This window comes from Canis lupus, chromosome 12, assembly GCF_048164855.1.
Source record: "Canis lupus baileyi chromosome 12, mCanLup2.hap1, whole genome shotgun sequence".
NCBI lineage: Eukaryota > Metazoa > Chordata > Mammalia > Carnivora > Canidae > Canis > Canis lupus.
The window spans coordinates 63,109,049-63,127,989 of NC_132849.1; the positions used below are offsets into that span (position 1 = coordinate 63,109,049).

An 18,941-nucleotide genomic window follows, 5' to 3' on the forward strand; every position below is an offset into this window, starting at 1 on the left:
TTGAATCTCTTGCATCTCTTAAGTTTGTTTTTTAAAAGTTGTTCTCCTGTTGATGTCCCATCTCTAAAGGCATTATTTTCTGTCATTGCTCTTGATTCTCATTTCTGAAATTAATTTTCTTGTCTTTCTAGTTTGCTTGAGCTCTGTCACCTTATTTCTGGTATTTTCTCATGCTGATTTGTCGTCTTCCCATCTTGGATCTCATTTTTTGTGTTTCGAAACAGTTCATTTGGATCTATTCGGTGGGTACATCTTTCTGGCATGTCTTGCTGTCTGTAAGGTGTTTGTTCTGCTCCTTTGTCTTTTTTTCTGAGAATAGTTCTGTGTGGGATCGATACTTTCCAGTTGCTCATTTTTATAAACATTAAGTTCAGGTAGTTTTTCTCACTTCACATAATTCTCTTTTCTGTTGAATTCTGACTAATGTTAAAAGTATGGCAGCTAGCTTCCAGAGCTCTCCCGGCTCTGGCCCTGCCCCACCCGCATCGAGTCCTTCTTCCTGTCTCCGTTGACCCTGTCCTGCTGGTGCTGGCTCTGTCCCCACAGCATGGGTCCCTGCTGGGACGGCTGCTGTGGATCTTAGGCTACCTGGCTCCAGCCCTCAGACCTCCTTGCAGCAGGTCCCTTGCACCCATTCACCACCAGGGGGGACAAGTGTCCTACTCCAGCTGCTGTCCTCAGGCTGGCCCACCACACTTCTCAGTGGACGCCTGTTGGCTCCTTTGGGGCGTCCTTTCATGGTCCCTCTGAAAAGCCATGCTTTTCCCCACAGATAAGCAGACCCTGGTGGGCGGGCCCTGTCCCTCATATCCGCGTGTCGGCTTTGTGGAGTCACCACACCACTTTGCTTTTTAATGTCTTTGTGGGACTGTGCTTGGGGGGCAGCAGATGGCACCTGTGTAAAGTGGGCTATGGAGTCCCCTGTGAAGCCCCTGCCAGAACGGCCTGTCACCCCAGGGTTTTCTCATGCCACTCTGAAATCCATCCCTTCCTGATCCCAGCCCCAGGCGACCACTGATCTACTTTCTGTCACTATAAACCAATTTGTATTTTTCTAAGATTTTATATAAATCGGGTGCTACAACATTAACTCTGTGGTGGGAGCTTGTTTCACTCCCTATAATTATTTTGCCATTCGCCCATGCCGTGTCTGTTGGTAGTAACACTCCTTCTTATTGCTAAGGGGTGGCTATTGTGTGGGGACACCACGGTTTGTGTGCCCGTCCTCCTGTTCATGGACATTTGGGCTGATGTAAATAAAGCCGCTGCGAACATTTATGTACTCGTCTGTTTGTGAACATGTGCTTTTATTTCTCTTGAGTGGAATGGCTGGGTCATTTGGCAGGTGTGTACTTGACTCTTAGAAACCCCAGCTAACATCTTTTACCATTTGACTTTCCCCTCAGCAGGGCATTGCCCACCCCTGTCAGTGCTGCCTGTCCCTAGTTCTGTTATAGATGCCTGTGGTTCTGTTTCAGGTCAAGATTTGGGAGGACCCAAAAGTGCTGTTGCTGCTGCCCCTACCCTCCGAAAACCTGATTTTTGTTTTTAAGGGCAGTACGTTTTTATATACCCAGGATTGGAAATGCAGAGATAAAAGATTGTGCCTTCCAAAACCGTCCGGGCTACTAGCAAATTTGCACAAATGCAAGCAATATCCATACAGAACAGAACGGTCATGGGGTTTGAGGTAAGATGAGGCCCAGCCGCTTCTAGTGAGAAGGGCAATAAGAGAGGTGCAGGAAACAAATTCCTTCTTACTAATAGAAAATCTCTTATTGATATCTAAAAAGCAGCCCCTTTTTGGGGGGCACCTGGGGGCCCAGTCGGCTAAACGTCTGATTCTTGGTTTCAGCTCAGGTCATGACCTCAGGGTCGTGGCATCAAACCTCGCATTGGGCTCCACTGAACATGAGTCTGCTGGAGATTCTCTCCTCTCTCAAAAAGATGAGTAAGTAAAAAGCAGCTGTATTGTTACAGCTTTAGAAATCTGTGATTTGTCAGCTCTGTCAACGTGAGGCAATGGTTGAGTGACGACGTGCAGCACAGGGAGTGCTCTGCGTCGTGGATCCGTGAGCTCTTCAGCTGATGCTGCTTGCAAGAGGTGATGTTAATGCTTTGCAAATGGAGGCCGTTGAAGTGCAGTAGTGGCTTCCACACCAGAGCGATGAGGTGACTACGTCACTGGGGCTTGGAAATTGAGAAGATCTCTGCTGTCTCTGCAGACGGGCACATGAAATACGAGCTAAACCAAACCAAAAACCTGTTCTGGCGGGTGGGCAGCCTGCGTGGGGTAAACAGGCCCGGGCGAAGCCACATCTCGTTTCCAGTGATGTTTATCCCCAGTCAGGCAAGCCTGGGCCTTAAAAGGAAGACTGTATCCTCCATGTGTCGATGTCTCCCTAATGTTCATATTCTGGTAGTTCTGGAGCAGGAAGGGGAAGCTGCTCAGTAACCGCCCCCTTTCATGTCAGATGGTGATGGGACTTCCAGAACCCGGTGAAAGCAGGCTGTCAGAGCTCAGCGTCTAGCAGCGGTAGGCTGCTTCCCATTCCGCAGCTCCGGTGCTCAGGCACAGCCTCTAGCCTGTGAACACCACAGGGGCAGGGTCCCACCTGTCGGCGTCCTGTCCCCCATGCATAGGAGGCGTTCAGATGCTTGAGAACCCGGGGCCAATTTGTGTAAACGGCTGTGGTTCTTAATCGTCCGCCAAGGGGCTGGGAGGGAGAGAGAGCGGCACAGGATCACTCCGGTCCTGACACTGACGTGAGTGGTCATTTCATGCAAAGAGCAGCTTTCATCAAGATAGGCCTCAAAATTAGGATTCCTCCCTGGTGCTTCTTAGGGAGCCTCAGTGGACAAATACAAATAGAATCAGTGCAGTAGGAGAGAGGACTGGCAGGTGCCAGCCCTATGCCCACTCTATACAGCTCTGTTCTTTAAACCCAGAGGTGCATGAGAATGAATGAAGGAGTGAATGAATTTGTTTTTAAAGATTTTATTTATTGACAGAGAGAGGGTGCAGAAACACAAGCAAAGGGAGCAGCAGAGGTAGAGGGAGAAGCAGACTCCCTGCGGAGTAGGGAGCCTGACATGGGGCTCGATCCCAGGACCCCAGAATCATGAACTGAGCTGCCCCGGTGCACAAAAATTTAATATAAAGGGTGATAACTCACCAGTGGGGTAAACAGAGTCTTTTCCCCTAGGACTCAGTAATCCATTAACCATAAAAGTAAGTTAAAACCACATAAAAATGGGGCACTGGGTGGCTCAGTCAGTGAAGTGTCTGCCTTTGGCGCAGGTCATGGTCTCAGGGTCCTGGGATCAAGCGCCGCATCGGGCTCTCTGCTCAGTGGGGAGTCTGCTTCTCCCTCTTCCTCTGTCTGCCATTCCCCCTGCTTGTGCTCTCTCTGTCAAATAAAAAAAAAAAATCTAAAAAAACAAATTCCATTTAAAAAAAAGATCACATAAAAATCAAAATATCATGAACTAAAAAGACATTATTATTTATTATTTTAAAGAAAGAACACACGTGCACACACAGTGAGGTGGGGGGGGCAGAAGGAGAAGGAGGGAGAGCATCCCAAGCAGGCCCCACACCCAGTGCAGAACCCAAGCAGGGCTCGATCCCCCAATCCTGAGATCATGGCCTGAGCCTAAATCAAGAGCTGGATGCTTAACCGACTGAGCCCCCAGGTGCCCCTTGAACTAAAAAGACTTTAAAAAGCCATAAGCATAGACAGACTCAGAAAAGGATCTGGAGCTGCTATGACAGGAGGCTGATTTTTCTGATACATAAAGAACTTGTAGGAAGTGAGAAAACTAATAATAGAAGAACGGGCCAGTCATAGATCACTCCGGGACACGTGCCCTCGAGCAAGGGAAAGATGTTCAGCTTCACTCCTGAGAGCGTGCAAATTGTCAGTACACCGAGACATCATTTTTCTGTATCCTCCTCATAATATTGGATTTATTAGCGAAAATCCGTAGGTCAGTGAGGCTGCTGGGAAACCGCGCGCCCCCGTGCTATTGGGGTGAGCGCGAGTGGAGACCACTGCCCTGTCTGCTGAAATGCAGAGGGCACTTACTTACCTTTGCTCCACCCTTTGCCACGTTTTGGAGTTTGCACTGCAGACCGAGGCAAGGTTTGTAGTATCTGAAAAGGAAAGGACACCGGGCGCTCGCCGCAGTGGCCCCGGGCGGCTCACAGTCGGTCCCCTGACCCCTTGAGAAGCAGAGCGAGGGGCCCCTGCAGCGGTTTGTGCAGGAGGGGGGGATACGCCCACTGGTGCGGGAGCACTGAGGGAGGGGGGGCGGGGGCACCCTGCACGTGTAAACCCCGGCCTGTCATCTTGATTTTGAATCACGTCAAAAATGACTATTCCAGAGGCCTGTTTTCAGAGGGAACAGGAGGGAGTGGGCACTCGCCCTTGGGACTCCCGCTGGCAGAGCCCGGGCCGCAGGGCAGGCCTCGCAGGGTTCGTGGGCTCCAGCCTCTGCTCACCCTCGTCCCCCGGCTCACCTGGGCTCCTCAGGCCCCGCGCCCCTTCACTGGGAGGCACGGGACGAGCGCCGTGCACCTAATGTCTTCAACCCGGGGCCAACCTGAGTCCTAGCTGTGACGGGCTGGGGGACACACCCCGGTTCCTGATACCCCCGGGGTGGCTGTGCGTGGAGAAGGGCCTCGAGGCAGTGATTCGGGTCAAGTGAGCTCGCTCCTGCCCTGCCCTTGCCTCCGAGAACAGGAAAGGGCACGTGAGGACACGCCCTCCCCAGAAACCCGACCTGCTGCCACATCCATCTAGGACTTCTGGTCCCGGGACTGAGAGATGCTTAAGGGCCCCGTCGCGGCAGTGTGTGGGGAGCCTGAGCCAGGTCCCCAGGGGAGTCCAGTCCCCTCTTTTTTGGGGAGAGAATGAAGTTGTCGTCTGGTCCTCTGCCCCTCGGATGCCGGCCCTCCTCTCCCCTCGCCACGGGCGCAGCTTTCCTTGGCCGTGGGAGGCAGCACGCATGATTCTTCTCACTCTGCTCTGCATGTGGCAGTGAGGCAGCTTTGCTTTGTTAGGTGACAGATCTTCCCAAATGGAATTGTTAAGTTCATAGCATCCACGTCATTTTGCTGAAGCCCCAAAAGAACAAAAATAAAAATTAAGAAATAGAACTGTAGGGGCTCCTGGGTGGCTCTGCCTTTGGCTCAGGTCACGATCTCGGGGTCCTGGGATTGAGCCCCACATGCGGCTCCCTGCTCAGTGGGGAGCCTGCTTCTCCCTCTCCTTCTCTTTCTACCTGTGTGCTCGCTCTCTTCTCCCCAATAAATAAATTCTTAAAAAAAAAAAAAAGATTGCAGCCTGGGTGGCTCAGCAATTGAGCATCTGCCGCCGGCCCAGGGTGTGATCCTGGGGTCCCGGGATTGAGTCCCATGTTGGGCTCCCCGCAGGGAGCCTGCTTCTCCCTCTGCCTGTGTCTCTGCCTCTCTCTATGTCTCTCATGAATGAATAAATCTTTAAAAAAAAAAAAAAAGATTCTCCCTCTCTCCCCTTTGCCCCCCTGTCTGGCTTCCACACATATTCTCTCTTAAAAAATTCTTGGGGAGTTTCTAAAATATTTACACATGCTAAAAATCTCATCCCTAATGATCTCATCTCTAAAAATCTCCTCTCTGGTCCCCACCTCGTTATTGTTGAATAGTGCTTCTCTTTCCAGTGCTCCCCGGATCTGGAGGCGAGTGTTGAGGGGATGGCAGGACTGGGCGAAGACACACACTGCGCGAGGAGTTCCAGTCGGTCAGGAGGCAGACTGCTCACTCGGAAGCCTCCCGACCCCAGCCAGCCTGCCATCCCTTTGGAGCAGAGCGGATCACCCGGGGTCTCCCTGCCGAGGGTGTTGGTCACTTAGCACGATGAGAGCAGTCCCTGTGGTTTTGGTTTTGTGTTTGTTAGAATGTGATGGGGGAGTCCCGCATGGAGAGTATTGGGTGGCAAGAGAATGAGATGTAAAAAGAGAAACTAGAATTAAGGAATTTAACAGGTCATGGGGCTCCTGTCCCCATAATACCCCAAAGAAGCACATTCTTTATGGCTCTTTAAAAAGGCTCTGAAAAAGGTTCTTGGGTCATTCAATTATGGCTCCTTGGCCACCACGGCGTCACGATCCAGGGTGACCCACATCTTTTCCTAAGGCAGTGTGGCTGACCCACTGTCAGAAGGGCGTCTGTCTGGGCCTCTAGTCACAATGAATTGGTGAGGCTCCACGTAGGACCTGTTCTCGAGCGACATCATGATCCAGCTTGTGGTTGGGGACGTGATGTCTCTCTTCTACTCACTCCCCTTGGTACCTGTCCCGTGAACACACACTGGGACACGAGAGACGAGGGTCTCCTTATCCTTCTCTACAGTGAGGGTAGGAGAACCACTCATCTAGAAAGACGTCGTGAGAGGCCAGTTGTCACATCATCTACTCTCAGGGAAGGCACCTTACTTTGTTCTGTGATTCCCCAGGGAGGAGGGCAGCCCGGGACCAAATGCAAAATGCACACAGTGTGTGGGTGTGGGGGTGCTGGGCGTGTGTCCATACTGCTTTTCAGAAAAGTTGCACAAGTTTGCATTTTGCCACAAGCTAATATGAAGTCTCCCCAAACCTTCACTGGTCACCCTCCTTCCTGTCTGCCAAGGCCTTACCAGACTCCTTGCTCTGACTTACACTTGAAATTTCTGGAGAGGTCAGGCATGGTCTTTTGATACATCTATTGATCACCTGTATATATGGCTTCCCATCTATTTACTCAAGGCCTTTTAAAGGCACTTAAGGAAACAGAAATAAGGCCCAGTGACTGTAGTCGATGAGACCGTGCTGTATACTTGTCACACGCACCTACGACTAAAAGGTCACCTGCGAGGCCATGGGTGTGTTAATCAGCTTGATCGTGATGACCATTTGATGACATATACACAAATCATCAATTGGCCAAAAGTAGAGCCACGTAAGCATAGGCACCTGGTCTCTGACAAAGAGCAGAGGCATTACGACGGAACAAAGATAGTCTTTAACTATGGATGTTGCCGGAGAACTGCATCCACGTGCAGAAGGACGACTCTGGACCCAGACCGGACACCTTCACAAGAATTAACTCAGAATGGATCGTAGACCTGAATGGAAAACCCAGAACATGAAACTCCTGGAAGAGAAGGTAGCAGAAGGCCTAGGTGCCCTTGGGTGAGGCGGTGCCTTCTTAGCTCCAACGCCACAGGCACGATCTGGGAAGGAACAGACAGAGCGGGATTCTGTTAAAATGAAAAGCTTCGGGGATCCCTGGGTGGCGCAGTGGTTTGGCGCCTGCCTTTGGCCCAGGGCGCGTTCCTGGAGTCCCGGGATTGAGTCCCACGTTGGGCTCCTGGTGCATGGAGCCTGCTTCTCCCTCTATGTCTCTGCCTCTCTCTCTCTCCCTGTGTGACTATCATAAATAAATAAAAAAAATTTAAAAAAAAATGAAAAGCTTCCGTGAAAGACAATGTGGAGACAGTGAGAAGACCCACAAAGCCCAGGGGAAATATTTACGGAAGACACACCTGAGAGAGGGCCGGTATCCAAACTACACAAAAGACTTAACACTCAGGGATAAGAGAACCAACGACCTCCTGAAAGCCAGATCCGTGACCTTAGCCGACCGTCACCGAGGGAGACCGGAGCGGGCCGGTAAGCCCAGGAAAGACGCCCGCCTCCCGCCTCCCGTCGGGCAGGGAAATGCAAGCTCAGATCCCGCCAGGCCCCGCGGCTGCCCGGAGAACTGCCAAAGCCCAGAACGCTCGACGCCAGCTCTGGCGACGATGTGAGCAGCGTGAACACTCCTCGCTGGTGGGGACGCAGAACAGTGTGGCCCCTGCGGAGGACAGGGGGGCCGCTTCTGACAAAGCCCGACGTGCCCCCCACGGTCAGCAGGCGCTCCTGGTGTGCGCCCCGAGGAGCCGAAAACTCCGGGCCACGCAGAACCTGCGCCCGGCCTTGTTCCCAGCTGCCAGCCGCCGGCGGAAGCAACCACGGGAACGGTTAAGCGGTGGAACCCCCTGTCCACCGCCGAGCGATGAGCGATGAGCCATCGAGCCACGGAGAGACACGGAGGGGCCGACGTGCGCGCCGCCAAGTGGAAGAGCCAGCCCGAAAAGGCCACCGCACGATCACAGCTGTGTGACCTCGTGGAGACAGCAGAGCCGGCTGGGGGGCTGGGGGGCTGGAGGGAGGGATGAGCCGGTGGGGCTCACAGGGGTTTTAGGGCCGTGACGCCATGGTGATGGCTGCACGTGGTTACCCCCGCCCGCATCCACACCAAAAGCGCATCCTAAGGCGAACTCTGGACTCTGGGTATTGACGATGCCTCAGTTTGCACCCTGTTTCGTCTACACTGGCCAGGCGGGCTTCGGGGGAGGGGGCTCCCGGGGAAATCTCTGTGCTTCCTCCTAACTTTGCTGTGAACCTAAAACTACCCTAAAGCAATCAAGTCTTCGTGAACGTCACACACATTTACATACATGCAGTTTTGTCAGTTGTGCCCCAGGAAAGCTGGGGTGGGGGGGCGGGGAGGGTGCAAACGGACCGTGTTAAGTGAATAACCGAGTGGGAAAAAGGAGAAACGTGCCCATGGCACCTTCAGAATGGCTATTAGGTTTATTCCAAGTTAATCCGCTTTTTAATGCAGTTATCGAGACTGATTACTGTTCGCATATGGAAAAGCCTCTGTCTTTCCTAACATTGATTTTGTAATACGAACTTACGGGGCTCTATTTCTGAAGCTGCTCCCATTCTTTTCCTTGGGCTTTACGATCCTGTCATCTGCTAAGAATAGTCATTTCAGGGGCAGCGGGGTGGCTCGGGTGGTTGAGTGTCTGCTTTGGGCTCAGGTCATGATCTCGGGGTCCCTGGATCCAGCCCCACATCCGCTCCCTGCTCAGCGGGGAGCTGCTTCTCCCTCTCGCTCTGCTGCTCCCCCTGGCCCTGCTCTCTCTCTGTCAAGTACGTACATAAATTTTTTTTTGTTTTTTAAAGAACAGTCGTTTCATTTCTTCTGTTCTTACGTCCCTGCGACAGCCCCATGTGTGACGGCCTCCTCTGGCCCTTCCTGACCATCCCCCTGCAGCCTGTGCACTGAGGTGATGGAATGCAGCAGAGCAAAACAGTTTCTTTCTTCTTCTCTTTTTTAAAATCAAAAAAAAAAAAAAAAAAAAAGAAGGGATCCCTGGGTGGCGCAGCGGTTTAGCGCCTGCCTTTGGCCCAGGGCGCGATCCTGGAGACCCGGGATTGAATCCCACGTCGGGCTCCTGGTGCATGGAGCCCGCTTCTCCCTCTGCCTGTGTCTCTGCCTCTCTCTCTCTCTCTCTCTCTCTCTGTGTGACTATCATAAATAAACATTTAAAAAAATAAATAAATAAAATTTTTATTTATTTATGAGAGAAAGAGAAGCTCCATGCCGCGCTTCTGCGGTGCCCTCCGTCGCCTCCCCCTGCCTCCCCGCAGGTGTCAGCCTCCCCTCTGCTCCCCAAATGCTCTTGCTTTTGGACCTAACTACTTCCTTCCTACGTGGAGGAGCTGGCTGGTGTTCGTTCCGGTCGGGGGTCCGTGAAAACCTTCACTGAGACAGGAAGGGTGTGCATGAGAACACTCTGGAAGCCCCGAGTTATTTTTCTGATTTTTCTCAACTAACATACCGTGTCTAATACAAACAGGTACGCATCGCACATGCAGGTCAGGGAAGGGGAGCGCAGGTGGGCCTCCTGGGGTTCTGTCCCCCGCGCATCTTGTGCTGGGCCTGGGCAGGGGTGCAGGGGCTGAGTGAGGAGGGAAACCAGGCCGGCGGGGCTGGGTGGGTGGGGGGATGCCCGGCGACCCCTTCTGTCCCCCAGACGGACGGACGGTTGGACAGACTACAGGGCCTCGGCCCCCGCGGTGCTCCAGGGGTGGCCTCACAGTCCCTGCTCCGGCTCGCAGGACACCGACCCTGCCGGGACCCCACCGTCGCCCCCACCCTGACGGCCCAGCGTCCCCACTCAGCATCCACCTGTGCAGTGTCCTCCGCGGCCGCGGACACCCCGGCCCGCCCGCCTCCTCAGATCCGCTCCAGAACCTGTCCTGTCTCGCCCCAGCCTCTGCTCCGGGGGCCACGGGAGCCCCGCTTGTCGTCCTGCCTCCCTAGGGGCTCCCCCGGGGTAGAGAGGCCCGCACCCCGCCCCGCACCTGGCCTTCTCTCCTGGGGCAGCCCCTGCAGGTGCACGCAGCCCCTCCTCCACTGTGCTGGGGGTGGGGGCTGCCCTGCGGCTGGGCCCTCCCTCCCTCAGCTCCGTGCAGGCCACGGCTCTGCTCCCTGCCCCTCCTCCCGCCTCCTTGACTCTGCCACACGCACACGTCTGCACACACTCACGCGGTCACCCTTACTCCCCTCTCCCCGCGTCATGCTCCCACTTCCCCTGGCCTTCCAGGTAGGGCTTTTCGGTTGGTCTCCCCCACTAGGATTTAGGCTCTGTGGAGGCAGGGATTTCCTTTGCCTGCGGGCTCCCTGCGGCTGCGTGCCCGGGGCCTGGAATAAGTCCTGGCGCAGGAAATGTTTGCGGAATGGACTGGTACACGGAGCGCCAGGGTCTGAGCAAAGCAGAAAAGCAGGTTCAGCTCTTAGCGGGAAGTGGGGGCAGAGCAGGGAGGTTGAGGACTGAGGGAGTGGGGGGGCAGGCGTAGGGGGTGCTGGGCCCCCTCGGTGAGACCTGTGCCCCCGGGGGACCCCGCTGTCTGACAGGGCTCAACTGTGCTCCCCCATCCTCCCCGCCCACACCTGGCCTGTGAGAATCTTACCACGCGGGTCAAAGTTCATTTTCCATCAGAGTGGGATTGGCTTTCTGAAAAGCTACCCTCACGGTCCGGCCCTCGGCGTCTAGTATTTTTACATTCTTGTGGGTTTTATCACTAAGAAGATCGGGTCCTGAGGCTCACGGTGGAGCCCGGTGCGCTCGGCCCTCTTCCCCGCCCGCCAGCGCCGTGCGTGTCAGCATCCAAAGCAAACAGACACCAGCCTTGAGCATTCCCTGAGCAAACAACCCCAGCTTGGTCATGCAAACAGATTAACTCTGCAAGACTAGCTTGACCTCGGTCACCTCTCCCATGTGCCCCCGGAAATCGTGAGCCAAACTCACAGTGTTTCCCAAAAGTTGGTAGGAGGTACCCACTAACCAATTCTCTGGCATTTAAGACAATTCTAATGTGGTAACCACTTACTGGGAGCGGGGACCTCGCCCCTCCTCAGCACCCGAGCCCCCCCCCTTGTTTTCGTTTAAGGGCTCCTGGTCTGCAATCCGTCTTTTTGGTGTATGTCCCGCAAACTTCTAGTAACTACTGCTTCAGAGATTGACCGCGCCTTTGACAGTGTTGCCCAAGGAACGTTGGTTGGGGTCGTTTTGGAATCGGGGCGATGCCCCACCCGGCCACGGGTAAGGGTTTGTTACCCAGAAACAGTTTCTTAGCACTTTCCAGAACAGACGCAGCATTGGAGATTTCCTCAAAGGTGTTTTTTGTTGTGGGTTTTTCTTCTTTCTTCTCTTCTCTTCTCTTCTCTTCTCTTCTCTTCTCTTCTCTTCTCTTCTCCTCTCCTCTCCTCTCCTCTCCTCTCCTCTCCTCTCCTCTCCTCTCCTCTCCTCTCCTCTCCTCTCCTCTCCTCTCCTCTCCTCTCCTCTCCTCTTTCTTTCTTTCTTTCTTTCTTTCTTTCTTTCTTTCTTTCTCTCTCTCTCTCTCTCTCTCTTTCCTTCCTTCCTTCCTTCCTTCCTTCCTTCCTTCCTTCCTTCCTTCCTTCCTTCCTTCTTTTCTCTTTCTTCCCACGTGTGCGTGCACTAGTGGCAGGAGGGGTGGCAGAGGGAGAGGGAATCCCAAGCAGGCGCCATGCCCAGCGTGGAGCCCGACGTGGGGCTCGATCCCACAACCCTGAGATCATGACCTGAGCCAAAACCAAGAGTCTGATGCTTAACCGTCTGAGCCACCCTGGCGCCCCCATTCCCTCAAAGTTTTTGACCTCAAAACGGTTTTTGCCAATCATTTCTCTCAATGTATGTGCCATGGGGCACGGTTGGGGAAGAGTTTTATTGGCGCCAGCGTTCGGGGGACAGAACGATCCCAGAAACGATGACGAGTGGAGGATGAGCCCGGTGCCCGCCGCTGTAATAAACACGCAGTTTTATTTTCCTCCTGGAGGCGCCGGTGTGGGACGGGGAAGGCCGTGAATAAGCCTGCCTTCGCCCCCGGGGAGGGAGGGCGCCGCGCCTCTGAATGTCTCCTGTCTTATTTCAAAGATGTATTAAGACCCAGAGAAATGCTCTTAGCGATTCTGCTGCCGGTGGCCTTGGGGCGGCTCCGAGCGCCCGCTCTCCCCACTCCCGTCTCCAGGTAAGAAAAGTCCAAGCACAGATGGCTGGTTTCTTAATTCCAAATACCACAGCTTTCTCTAAATATCATTGGAATTAATCAGATGTCCTTACAGAAAGAATAGTTCCATGATGTCCACCTGTCTCTGTCCCCCAGGGTCGCTGCAGCAGAGGCTCTGTCCGTGAGCCCGCCGGGTTTTCTGGACTCGTAGGACGGGGGACAGTCCCACCAGTTTTCAGTCACAGGTCTGTATAGACGGGCCCTTGTGTTTCATGGCAAACCTTATTTTCAGCTCTTTATTCCAGAATGCCCTGGAACAGCCGTTGTACCCAGGTGCCCCCGTGCCGGTTCCGGCCATCGGCCCGTCTGCCGTTATTTATGACGCCCAACCTCCCTTAGCATTCACTCTACTTTCCACAAAGCCCTCCAGGCTTTCCATTTATTATTATTTTTAATATTTTTAAATTTATTTATTCATGAGAGAAAGAGAGAGAGAGGCAGAGACACAGGCAGAGGGAGAAGCAGGCTCCATGCACTGGGAGCCCGACGTGGGATTCGATCCCAGGTCTCCAGGGTCATGCCCCCGGCCGAAGGCAGTGCCAGACCGTTGCACCGTGTGGGCTGCCCCAGGCTTTCCATTTAGAAGAGTTACTTTCCTGAGTGGGGGCCCTGACAGGAAAGGAGCTGAGACATGGAGGAGCCGGGAGGCAGGGGCCCCGGGACCCAGGGGCAGCACCCAGCCCAGAGCAGCTCCCTGCGGGAGGGCCTTGGCAGTCTGGTGATGGTGAACCCCACCGGGCTGTCTGCCCAGCACCCCTGTTGGACCCCGCCCTCTCCCTGCACCCGTCCCAGGGCTTGGCCTGCCCCCAGGGCCACCCACAAGGCTGCCCAGCCCGACCTCGGGCCCTGCAGAGACCCACGGGGAGGGCATGGGGTTCTAAGTGAGCCATCTGGAATCTTCCATGACACTGGATCTCCGGGCACCACACCAAAGAGCTCCTATTTCTTGAATTCCAAGCAGGTGTGGTTTGAGAGCCGCTGGGGTGTTCTGTGCACCTGCAGGAAGCTCCCCCCGGGGGGAGGGAAGGGAATCTGGCCAGGCCACAGAGGGGAGGGCGGGCAGGGAAGGAGGGAGCTGCTCCCTGCCTCTGAGCCCCGAGTCCTGTCTGGCCGGCTGGGCCGCCTCCCCCTCCTGAGCCAACTCGGCTTTGCTTTGTTTTGTTTGCCTGGCGAGCTGGACTCCGGTCACCGGCTGCCCAAATCCGGAGCCGCAAAGATGAGAGCTGCGTCCTTACAGGCACGAGGGCGTGCGCGGTGCCAGCAGCTCTGCGATGACACCAGGATGTCGCGGTGAGGGGGCAAAGGCCGCCGAGGGCAGCGCTGATGCGTGACTCACGGTGGCCCAGAGCTGCCCCGGTCCCTGCTCTGCCCGCGTGTGCAGCAAAGCGAGACAGAACAGAAACGAAGCCCGGTGTCTCTCCAGAACGTCCTTGGCGAAACCGTAAAAACTGATTCTGCTAAATCCTGACCTTGGAGTTGACATGTTGATGTTCTCGTGACAAAATGGGAAAAACACAGAAAGCAAGTGCACTTTAAAGCAAAGGGTGGGACGCCCAGGGGCTCAGCGGTGGAGCGCCTGCCTTCGGCCCAGGGCATGACCCCGGGGTCCCGGGGTCCCGGATCGAGTCCCAAGTCGGGCTCCCCGCAGGGAGCCTGCTTGTCCCTCTGCCTGTGTCTCTGCTTCTCTCTCCATGTCTTTCACGAATAAATAAATAACATCTTAAAAAAAGAAATAGAAATAATTCAAACATTTAACAAATAATACTAAAATAAAGCGAAGGGTGACGGTTCCTAGGGCAGAGACCCGTAGGATGGCCTTGCCAGCCCAGCCTGTCCCAGCAAAGCAGGTTTGGCAGACGCGTCCCCAAGAATGAACTAAGCCTGCGAGGTCTGGCCGGACTCAGCACGCGGGGCTGGAGGGGCGCCGGGACGCCAGGCAAGCAGCCCCGACTGAGGACGGGGTCCCGCTGCCTACAGCCTGCGGAACCCTCCCCGCCAGGGGGCAGGTTTGTGATCGTGTCCAGGGCTGACCTGGACCTCCGCCAGTGCCAAGCTTGATTAAAGGTGATTCTAATCGCCTCCGGAGAGCTCGCTTCACTGCCTTTTAACCTGATTCCAACGAAACACTGACTTTCACTCCCTGTGCTTGTACCCAAACCTCGGACTCGAGTAAACATATAAAGGTGGACAGGTGCCACGGTTGTGACCATCTGCAGGCTCTGCTCAGCACTGGGACAGCGAGTCCACACGCAGACCTCCTACCATGGTAGGCGGCCCTTCGAGATTTCCACCCCGGGTGTATGAGCAGACCCTTGGGTGCAGGTGGAACCTGCATGGGTGGGTTTACCCAGGGTGGGTAAACCACTGATGGAGGTAAAAGCATTTTGCAGATGGAACGAAGGCCCCAGACCGCTGGTCTCTGAGCTGATCATTAAAACGGAGATTATCTCTGGTGAGCCTGAACTAATCAGGCGAGATCTCCTCGGACAAAGAGACTCCGGGGGGTAAAGCCTTTCCTGCCGGCTTAGAGAAATGAGCTTCTCTGGTACAGGCGGAGGGCCTAGGGCATCCCCTGGACACGGAAGGACCCAGAGCAGCTCCTGGTTGACAGCCAGGGGGAAAACAGGCCATGCCAACCGCCCGCTCCAGGAAGGCCGCAGCCCCAGTGACCCTGTGTGCACCCCCGTGGGACGCTGAGGCATGCAGGGCTGAGAGCCTCTGCCACACTTCTAAGACTATATCCCTTTGTGCAAATAATACAGAACATCGGGAGACAGTTCTCCAAGGGCATGTGACATTTCCGGGCACCCGCAGATGACATCCTAAGTAAACTTTTGGGGATATCTGCTAAGGGAATGGCCTTTGCAAGACAGGTGTAGGGTTCCCCTGAAGCAAGGGCAGGTGTGCTCCCCACCCAGGATAATCAAGGCCTTGGTTCTCAGCCTCTAATGCCACCCGTGGAGCACGGGGAGATGGGGGGCGGCGGCAGGGGCGAAGCTGCTGCCAGTGGCTCAGGCTGGCAGTGCACAGTGGCCTGGACTCTGACCCAGGAGCCTCAGCGGCAGCGAGCTGACGGCAGGCTCCCTCTGTGGCTTGTCAGTGGGGTGAAAGCCCGGACCCGTCGGAGCTGTCCCCACAGGCCAGGGGTGGCCGCAGGAAATGTTAATGTCACTAAGGGGGTACAGTGGGGCCAGCACCGTCCAGCCTGATGCCTGTGAGCTAAGAATGGGTTTCACACTTGAAAATGGTCGTTGCCCAAGGACCCACTCCCTGTTCTCAGTTTTGCCTCTGGGCCTGCAGAGCCTGAAGGATCCTCCCCTGGGCCTTTGCAGAGGAAGTCGGCTGCCCCATCAGGGGCGTCACGTCTCAGCGTCCCCAGGCCCCCGGCCCGGCTCTGGCTCTTGCTGCACTGCTTGCTGGATGGTGGTCCCTGGGCCGGGTCACCGGCTTTCCTGGGTGGGTCCCTGGGCTGGGTCACCAGCTCTCCTGGGTTGATCCCTGGGCCGGGAGCACCGGCTCTCCTGGGTGGGTTCCTGGGCTGGGTCACTGGCTCTCCTGGGCTGATCCCTGGGCCGGGAGCACCGGCTCTCCTGGGTGGGGCCCTGGGCCGGGAGCACTGGCTCTCCTGGGCTGATCCCTCGGCTGGGAGCACCGGCTCTCCTGGGAGGGTCCCTGGGCCGGGAGCACCAGCTGGGCCTGGGTGGGTGCGGGTGCACAGCAGCTCTGTGGCGAGGGGCCGTCTGATTTCAGAACGTCTAACGGATTCTCCCCAAGCTGCCTACTGCCGCATGATAAATTCTGGTCACAAAACATCTTTTTTGGCTGCTGCTGGCGATTCTTCTGGAAGAAGTAGTTCAGTTTCAAAAGACGTCCCTTCAAGGAGGAATCCCAAGGCCTTGGCCACAGGAATACAATGAGTGCCGCTCTGATCCCCTCTGGCCTGCCTGGACTGCTCCTGGTGACAGTCCTTCAGGGCGTCCCGATCATTCTTCTTTTCCAAAGTAGGATTTTTTTTTTTTTAACAACATAAAACAGCCCCCTCTCTGCTTAAGACGGAAGCCCCCCGAAATGGTGATGCGGGATTGCGTGTGCTGACCAAGATCAGCCTTGTGCACCCCCGTCCCCATGGTGCTGTCACCCCAACGTCAGCGGACTGGGGCTGGCTCCCCAGCTCACATTGCAGCCTTGCTCCTTCCATTGCGAGTTGCTCGAGCCGCGTGTGCCCCAGTTGTCTGGTCTTTACAATGTGGGTGGTAAGTCGTGCCCGCGTTGCTCACGAGGCTGGATGAGACTGCGCGTGGCGCCTCTGTGAGATTTCCCCGCACACAGCGCTGTCACTTCCAGGCTGTCACCCGATCTGGTTTGGGTGAGGGCAGTGGCAGTAAGGCTGTGAACTCTGCGAGGGGCTTCTCTTTACATCCTTCCACGTTCATTCAGCAGATTCTCCTTTACTGTCTTCACTGACGTACGGGGCGGGCCCCCAGCCCGGGTAGACTAATGAGACTCAGCCTGACCCTGACACGCAAGTGGTCAGCGGCAGCGCAAACCCACTCACTCGGCAAGTACCACGCACCTGGGGCTGAAGGTCGTCAGGGGGAGGCTGATGGTAGCCAAATAGATCACCGCACACCAGCTCCAGGAGGGTGACAGGGAGGCCTCCCTGGCCACGCAGAGGGCCAGGGAAGGCCTCTCTAGGGAAGGACACGTAGGGTGCAAGGAGGGAAAGCTGCATGGGCAAAGGCCTGGTGGCAAGGACGTGAGATTGAGATGTGGAGAGGCCTGAGTGTGTGGTGGGCAGAGGACCGGCGGGAGGGAGGTGGCTGGAGAGGTGGTCAGAGCCAGGGCAGCCGGGAGAGGAGGGTTAAACACACAAGTGACACGATCCTGTTGGTATTTTTATTTAGTTTCTATTATTTTTTATTTTTTAAGTAGGCGCCAAGCCCAGTGTAGAGCCCAAGGCGGGGCTTGAACTCAGCACCCTGAGATTACAACCTGAGCCAAGACCAAGTTGGATGCACAACTGACTGAGCAACCCCCACCCCCCCGCCCCATTTGTATTTTTAAACACAGGCTCTGCGCAGAATGGCCTGCAGTGGTGCCAACGTGGAAGCAGGGGGCCGACTTCACTAAACGATTTTATCAATCAGGAAAAGAGGGCGGAGGAGCGGGGGCGAAGTGCGTGGGTTTGTGGTGGTGTGAGGACCTGCTGCTAGATCTGGCCGGGTGCTGAGGGTGAGGGAGAGGGAACGCGAGCCCCTAGACACTGGGATTCAGGCACCGGGTGGTTGGTGGGGCTGCGGACTGGGGTGGCAAAGGCTGGGGAGAGGCACATCTGGACGTGTCTCTGCTGAGTTGGGTTCCAGACCCTCACTCACCACGTGTGCCCGAGTCAGGTCTCAAAAGAGGTCCAGGCTAGAGGAGGATGTGGAAGCCACTACGTGTGCTGGACGCCGCGAGGTCACCTGGCGTGTGCGTGCACAGAGGACCGGCCTGCAGGGCCCTGCGGCCAGGCGGGGGGCGGGGCGGGAGGGCGCAGGAGGGAAGGGAGGAGAGCCCTTCCGGGAAGGCGCGGGCGGCTGAGGGCAGCGCGGCGGGGCGGGGCGGCTGGGCGGGGGGCACGGGGTGGGGTGACGTCGGAGAGCGGTGCGCAGGGGCGGGGGAGCACCGGCATCGCCGTCGGAGACGTCCTGGGGCGGGGGAGGATGCGCAGCCCGTGGGGGGCGTCCTGGGCCCGCAGCGCGGGCGGGCGGCGGGGGCCTGCGGCTCGGGGCCAGCGGGAGGGACGCCCTGGCCTCACCCGCCCCGACACACGGGCCCTTCCTCGTCTAAACTGATGATCGATTCACGGGCTGGGAAGGGGAAGCCGGAACATGGGGAGGGGAGCCCGGTGGACCTGCGCAGGCCGGGGCACGGCGGGGCGCGGGCCCCCCCGAGCGACCCCTGGGCCCGGGCTGACCACGGCCTTCAGGCCCCGCTGCGCCCCACGTCGCTTGCGGTCCGGGGGTCCGGGGGTCCGGGGGTCCGGGGGTGCCATTAGGCTACCGCTCCGCACAGTGCAGCTAAGGGCAGGGCTGCTCGCTCCGCCTGGTTGTTCTGGTCAGCAGGACCGCCCGCCTCCTCCCGCCCCCGGGGCACCGCGGGGCGCTGGCCCCGCCCCCGCCGCAGCCCCGCCCCTCGCCCCGCCCCGGCCCCGCCCCCACAGGGAGACCACGAGGGCGCTGGCCCCGCCCCCGCCGCAGCCCCGCCCCCTCGCCCCGCCCCGGCCCCGCCCCCACAGGGAGACCACGAGGGCGCTGGCCCCGCCCCCGCCGCAGCCCCCGCCCCTCGCCCCGCCCCGGCCCCGCCCCCACAGGGAGACCACGAGGGCGCTGGCCCCGCCCCCGCCGCAGCCCCGCCCCCTCGCCCCGCCCCCTCCCCGCCCCCACAGGGAGACCACGAGGGCGCTGGCCCCGCCCCCGCCGCAGCCCCGCCCCTCGCCCCGCCCCGCCCCCGCC

General features: G+C 56.9%; 1 long non-coding RNA gene across 1 annotated transcript; it reads right to left on the bottom strand.

Annotated features, from left to right (window-relative positions):
• Positions 1 to 3,014: 3,014 nt before the first annotated feature.
• On the bottom strand, positions 3,015 to 11,327 carry LOC140601822 (uncharacterized). The gene is made up of 5 exons (XR_012004929.1): positions 10,831 to 11,327; positions 5,671 to 5,912; positions 4,786 to 5,119; positions 4,093 to 4,156; positions 3,015 to 3,410 (listed from the first exon to the last, which is right to left on the bottom strand). It is a non-coding gene; the product is annotated as an uncharacterized lncRNA (long non-coding RNA).
• Between the last annotated feature and the right edge of the window lie 7,614 nt (positions 11,328 to 18,941).